Source organism: Portunus trituberculatus, chromosome 29 (assembly GCF_017591435.1).
Source record: "Portunus trituberculatus isolate SZX2019 chromosome 29, ASM1759143v1, whole genome shotgun sequence".
Taxonomy (NCBI): domain Eukaryota; kingdom Metazoa; phylum Arthropoda; class Malacostraca; order Decapoda; family Portunidae; genus Portunus; species Portunus trituberculatus.
The window spans coordinates 11,097,017-11,104,121 of record NC_059283.1 but is presented as its reverse complement, the minus strand read 5'-3'; the positions used below and the strand labels follow the sequence as shown (position 1 = coordinate 11,104,121).

Genomic DNA, 7,105 nt, shown 5'->3' with positions numbered 1-7,105 from the left:
ATCTCAAAACTATTGTCTTTGTCAGGGCATGGGGGAGGGAAGGATACCTCACAAGCACACAGGGTGGCTACGTAGCATCACTACGTATTGCACATACACATGGAGGGAAAACACTCATATAACATCACTCAAGACTGAAATCATCCACACTTTCATAGTTTTATTTACATACATAATATTGTTGAAATATTTACAGTGCAAAATAAATATATACACATAAATCACAACTCTCTGATTAAATTGCTCTCAGTCAGGGAAATCATCAGTCTATCGATAGAAATATAAGAATAAGAGAAATGAAATATTCTGCCTTTTAAGCACTTCGTTTCTTGTCCTGCGGCAGCTGCCAACACTCGCTGTACAACTAGATACAATTTGATATATAGTGCTTTGACAAATAACCAAAGCTGGACACGATAACGAAGAGAAAGATGTCACAATAACTAGTAAATCATTGATATTTTTACAAGTATAGTATCTCATTGATGATAGACTTGGTAATAGATAGATATCATACATTCATAGTATTATACACACGTAGTCCCTTCACAGACATACGTTCTGTGCCTGGTTAAAACGGCAGTAGTGGTCTTGCGGTGGCGGTGGTGGTAGCGCTGGGTTATACTGACCCATACACACCCACACACTACCGAAAATACTCAAAACACCCCCACACACATCCAGAACATGTCTACACACACACACACACACAAGTGAAGTGAAGTGTTGATATATTACCGACAGTTTTCAAGCAGCACCAAGCACCAGTTAGGCGACAAGACAAGCACTGCAAGATTTCGCCACAACCCTCCACACTGCCTTATCTTCGTCAATTAAAGGTATTTATAAGTCCATTCACTTATTTTTAGGTTTCCTTTTCATATGATAGTGAAAACAGTACGCAAATATTAAGAGAAGATAGGTATAACGATCATTAAAAAGAGCAAGGCGTCAGTAATAACAGCTGATATTTGCTTCCTTCACTTACCGTAAGCCAAATATGTGTCAGAATGCCGGCACCAGTCTACTATTTCATATCCTACAGTCAAAAGTTCCCTATATGGCTTAATTTTAATAAAGACAACATATGGAGGTCCGCCACCATTGCTCCCACTGTTGCCTCCGGGCCGCCTCCCACCGCGGTCCCCCACCCATCACCCTCCCTCTGGCAGTCTGATTGCTGGGTCAAATACTTTTTTTTCAAATATATCTAACGGTAATATTATACTTCCATGGTGTGTTTTTATGGTTTTTATAAACGTTTCGTTGTGCTTGAAGTGTTTTCCGCGTCAGTATTGGGTAAATACGTAGCGTTTAGTGGTGTTTTATGGCGTATATTAAAGTCTTTTTATCGGTCAAAATTTTCAATTTTCAATTTTGAGCTCTTTTATTTGAGGCTATAAGTGTACCTTTATAATGTTAAAGAATCGTCTATACTCTTTTAAGGGTGAAATCAATCTATTGAGTGAAATATGTGGACTCTAAAATGGTGTTTGGTGCTGATGAGCAAAACATCTTATTTTTCTTTATTTTATTTGCTCACGTTTCTGCTTCTCGGTCTAACTCGCTGTAGAATGCCTTAAAAGATAACTTAGACTCCATGAAATGTGGCAAAATACTCGCCAAGTGAAAATGGCTTGCCTATCCTGGACGTTTTACGAAAGTTATTGTTGAAAATGTTTTATACTTTTAACGTAATTAATTTAGACATTTTTTAAAACCTAGTTGAGCTGGAGATATTTTGATATTTTGAAAATTAGTTTTAATATTTATCACGTTATAAAATGTCATGCATTCGCCCGTGGCTTCGTTTTTTCTAAAAGTCATTTTTCAAATCAAATTATTTACGTAATTTAGCCGAGTCACCCCCGTTCCCGTTCTCTTCGCTGATCACAGGTGAGGTGGTGACTCATCATAGCCCTAGGCTGGCGCCTTTTTTTCCAACATCCCAGTTCGTCAATATTTTGCCTAATATCTAGTGATTTCTACGTGTTTTCGTGTGTTTCTAGGTTCAGGTGTGTAGATATTGGTAGCACAAGGAGGAAGAAAGGAGAAATAAAGGAAGATAAGGAGGAAGGAAAGAGGAAGCGAGGAGAAAGAAGAGCAGCAACCAAGAAACAATACTTTAGTCACCCTCCATTTCCCCAATATTTTGTCTAACATCGAGTTTTTTATGTGTTTCTAGGCCCAGACGTGTATATGGAAATAATAGAAGAAAGACGAAGGAGAAAAAATGGAGGAGGATGAAGAAGAGATGAGAAATAGAAACGAAATAGGAGAAGGAGCCAAGGTGTAATGTTTAGGTAAGTGTCCCATTTAATATTAATGTTTTTTTTATAATGCATACTGTTGGTTTTGGGATATATTTGGTATGTTTCAAGTGTGTGCAATAGTTTTGCAGGGTGTTATGAGTATGTTTTTGGTGCATTTTGTTTGTTTTCAGTGTTTTAGGCCTTTTAGGTATACTTTACGTACCTTGAGTATGTGGATTGAGGTGTGTTTTGGAAGCATTTTGATGAGGTTGTTTTGAGTGTTTTTGGTTTAATTTTGAGTGTTTTAAGCTGTGTCGGTGTGTGTTAGGTGTGTTTTGGAAGTGTGTGGGGGTGATTTGGGTATATATTGTGTGTTAGTAATGAGTCTTAGGTGTGTTTGGAGGCATTTTGAGGTTTTACATAGTGTTCTGAGTGTGCTTTATGTTTGGTTTGGGTGTTTTAAATGGTTTGGGTGTGTGTGGGGGTGATTTTGAAGTATAGTGATGTTTCTAGTCTGTGTTGTGTGTGTTTTGGTGCCTTTTGAGGTGTTGCTTTGATTTATGAGTTTTTTGGGTTAGTTTTGAGTGTTGTAAGTGGTTTGTGTGTATTTGTGTGTTTCAGGATGATTGTGGCGTATACTGGGTGTTTCTAGTGTGTTTTAGGTGTATTTGGGGACATTTTGAGGTGTTGCGTGGTGTTTAGAGTGTATATTGGGTTAGTTTTCAGTATTTTAAGTGCACCAATATTATATACCCTGTGTTGTGACGTCATAGAATATCTACCAATCAGAGCACAAAGAAATGATGGTGATATGACAACACAATCAGTGTGTGCTATTGGCCAAAGACCAGTATGAACAAACTTTTTAATATTATTCGTGCAATTTCTTTGAATAATGGATACAAGCCTGCCTGCAGTACACATGATTGCATTATACTCTATTTCGTTCATCTGTAGTAGATAATAATATTAATTCACACGATCGTCTTCCAGCTCGTCAAGCTAATATTACAGGCCTTACCGACTCCAGAATCGCGAGAGCCTATTTACCAACTCTGGAGTTGCTTCCCCGCGCGCCAAGCATGCAGGACATATCGACATGCCGTCTTTCCTGTGTCACCACATGAATGTCATTCCATACCTAGCTCATTACCCCAGTATTCATTATGTCTACTGCACTCCGTCAATTATATACATAAAGTTATTTTCATATTTCAATTATTACAAGTTTGTCAAGGAATGTATATACCTATATATATATATATATATATATATATATATATATATATATATATATATATATATATATATATATATATATATATATATATATATATATATATATATATATATATATATATATATATATATATATATATATATATATATATATATATATATATATATATATATATATATATATATATACTAGAGTATTTGGCCAATCATATGGCGACAATTCTTATTTAACTTTAGATGCATTTTTCTTTTAATTTCTCTCCCTACCAGATATGTATTATTTATTTGTTCAAAGTTATATACATTCTCGTCAGTTTCGTCAAAATAAAAGTGATATCGTCACCTGAGGCTCAAGCAGTATACACATTTACACACAGCTGTGACTGGAGTCGTTAAGGCGCGGAGTCGACTCCGGTGTTGGAGTCGACTCCAGGGCCTTCGGAATCGGAGTCGGCGGAATCGACTAGGGGTGGGCAAGAATCGCTATTTTGGTAATCTTCGATTCCGATTCCAGAGGCTGTTGGAATCGCTGGAATCGATTCCACCACTCTGCCAGCAGAGCTTGCCTCCCGGGCGGCGTGGGGCGCGGGACAGTGGCAGTGCGTCATGTCATACAGCATTTCTCCCCTACTCTCTGCGTCCTCGATATCGGAATCGTTTCATGGCCTTCACGATTCCGGAATCGATTCCACCACTCTGCCATGGTGAACCAAGACACGAGTTTCCCCCTGAGAGCATTAGCTAGACTGATGCCGCAGGCATCTGACATCAATCACCTGACGTCACAGGGTATCGACCAATCAAATATTGTTTTTCTCCCTTAAGGTGTCACTGCCCAGATTCCATTGGTTGCATTGCCTTTTGTGTACATCAAATCTAGTGGAATCGTCAGGCTATGGAATCGATTCCATCAGTTCTGTGGCGGAATCGTTGGAATCGATTCCGGAATCGTATTTTGCCCAGGCTTAGAATCGACTCCGGACTCCGTAGTCGTTAAGCGCCCATCCCTAGTGTCAGCTGTGTGTGTGCGTGTGATGCCTTGGTGTGTCGCCATGGCGTGTCAGGGAATGGCGGAAGGCAGCATGCACTAACTTAAACACACTCTCCTGTCACCGTAAGTAAATGTAGATAATATTGAGAGAATGTGTGTGTGTGTGTTACCTAACATAATGATAAGAAAGATGGAGAGGGAGAAGAGGGGGTTGTGTCAGCCAAGCATTGACGTGCATTTTATCTCGAATCTCGACCGTCCTTGCCTTGTCTAACTGACGAAGTTGCCTTAACAGTGTAGGTTAATGTGTGGCAAGAGTGTGCGTGACGTGCCAACTAACAAAGGGAATTGTGACCTACAGTGGCGAGGAGACGAGGTAACCAGTGACCAGCAGACGTAGAAAGAGGAGGCAGTGCCACAGACAGGGTACAGACCAGTGGGAGGTCACTGTGGCGACAATGGCTGACGTGTTTTCCGTGAAGGACGCAACAATCCTCCTCGCCAACAAATTTGTTCAGCTTACTGGTAATTGGAAATTTAAGTGAGTGTTGTAACCTCGTGTTGGGTGGAACTGGTAAGAGAGAGAGAGGGAGGCGGTGATTCCTTTCATATATTGGTTCACTTGAGGATGGATGGGAGTGAAGCTGTCAATTTTTGTTTTTTCTTAATTTGCTAAGTTACGAGACATTATGAGGGTAGATGGAGTGTATGTTGAGGCATGTTGTAATCTACTTGTTCTACTTGAAATGTAATTGTGCCTTTTATACTCTGTACTCTGCCCTTCTCCCCGTGCTAACAGTAGTAAGTAATATTATATAACGGAAATAACAATGATTATTGATTACATAGATACTGCAGTTAAGATAAGCATAGGTCACTGATTATAATTAGCTCTACCAGAGGATGAAATACAGATTTTTCAATAATCCAAGTATAGCTAGGCAAACTGCCACAATAATGATTCTGTAAGTGCTTTCTCTATAGGAGTCGGGGTCAACATTCTTTGAGGCCAGCTGGTGCTCATACTTCAAAGCATCACACAGAACACTAGCTACATTTGGCTCCTGTCCTCTTCATGCTTACTTAATCATTACCTTACTTATGCTAACTCCTCCTCCCAGATGATTCTGTAAAATTAAATGCTTACAGGCAGAGATGTATGTTACTGGTCCATAGAGGTAAATAGTCCAGAGAGAGAGGGAGGGAGGGACTGTACTAGTCTGTTAGACAAATGATGAGGTGTGGGGAAGGGGAGAGGTGTACACCATGTAGAGAGTGTGAGATGAAAATTTTTTATTTTTACTGTGTTCACAAAAGCACAGATCCATATTGTTACTTTCAATACAGGATAAGAATTACTAAGTTAGATTACATACTATTTACAGTTCTCGTGTTACCATTAATTGGATGTCATTTACAATCCAGTAAATTATTTTTCCACAATACATAATCATGTGAGTGTGCAGACATTGCCTGTAGTAGCTACACTAGTAGGTAGGTAGAAGGTTAACGCTTGGTCATTCTCTATACGAATTTGGACTACGTTGTAACCTGAATCTTGATGTTGCAAGATATATTTTGCTATGAACAATTACATTGGATTCCTCACAGCATACTTGTAAGAAACAATAGCAGTAGAACAAAAGAGAATAGAAAAAATAGCTAGCACTGGACTGTGAGTGTCACGCAGCAGCAACCAAACCCTTTCCACATACAATGAAGGCAGAACAAGATTAATGTTGTTTTGATAGCAAGTGAAAAGAAAATTAATTCCTTTGAGCTTGATGATAATTTTGAAAATATTATCTCTCCCATTACACTGCATAGAAAGAAAGACTTAGTGATTGCTTGCTCAACCTTTAGCTAAGCCAAATAATGCTTATGACATCCCGTTGTACAGTACCCTTGTCATTGACTAGCACTACTTCAAGAGTGATTACACTGGTTCCGAGAGGTTTAACCTCCTGTTAGTAGGTGTTCACAGCTCAACTGCTTCAATCCCTGATTATAGATCTTTGCTGAGAACACCAATAGAAGATGCATTTGCCATGAAATTTTGTATATTTTGTGAATTTTTACAAAATTTGTTTGATAACATAATTTACAATAATTTCTAAAGATAAGCGAGAATGGATGGTCATCAGTATTGCTTAGATTCCTTCCCCTGCCATGAAATTATTCCCTTTGGTGTGGTTTGATTGCTCTCTTTAGTATTGCAAAGTCACCTGGGTATGAAAAGCAGCAGAAGCAGATTCATATCATATCTGACATTAACAAAGATTGTACGTATTCTGTTTCTACTGCAGGACAGCAGGGAAATGCACATGTGGCATTGTACGGAAGTGCCTGGCAGCCCCAAGTGAGGCACACAGGAGAAGGTGATGGAGGTGCTCCTTGTGTACTGTGAGATTGAGAAGTATTGAGGTGGTGCAGGAAGAGCTCATGAAGGGCTTAGCTCAGAAGAACCCCAAGGTGGTGACTGGGTGTGTATGGGCCCTCAGGTAAATTGTTGTACCTTTTGCAGTGTGCCTGTCGTCCCTCACTAGGACTGTGATTTATCAATAAATCAGTCAATAAAATGAAGGCATGTATAATTGCAGTCACTTGTACATTTAATTATCCC

At 39.1% G+C, this 7,105-nt stretch overlaps 1 long non-coding RNA gene across 5 annotated transcripts in view; it reads left to right on the top strand.

Annotated features, from left to right (window-relative positions):
- The first annotated feature begins 649 nt into the window (after positions 1–649).
- LOC123510527 overlaps positions 650–7,105 on the top strand; it is a 24,916-nt gene continuing 18,460 nt past the window's right edge. For 2 of the 5 annotated variants that reach the window (XR_006676533.1, XR_006676532.1), the window contains exons 1-2: positions 3,958–4,605; positions 4,844–5,023. This is a non-coding gene — a long non-coding RNA (uncharacterized LOC123510527). Of the gene's footprint in view, positions 840–2,185; positions 2,304–3,956; positions 4,606–4,843; positions 5,024–6,788; positions 6,984–7,105 lie in introns of those variants that run through there. The other 3 variants (XR_006676530.1, XR_006676534.1, XR_006676531.1) reach the window with 3 other exon arrangements.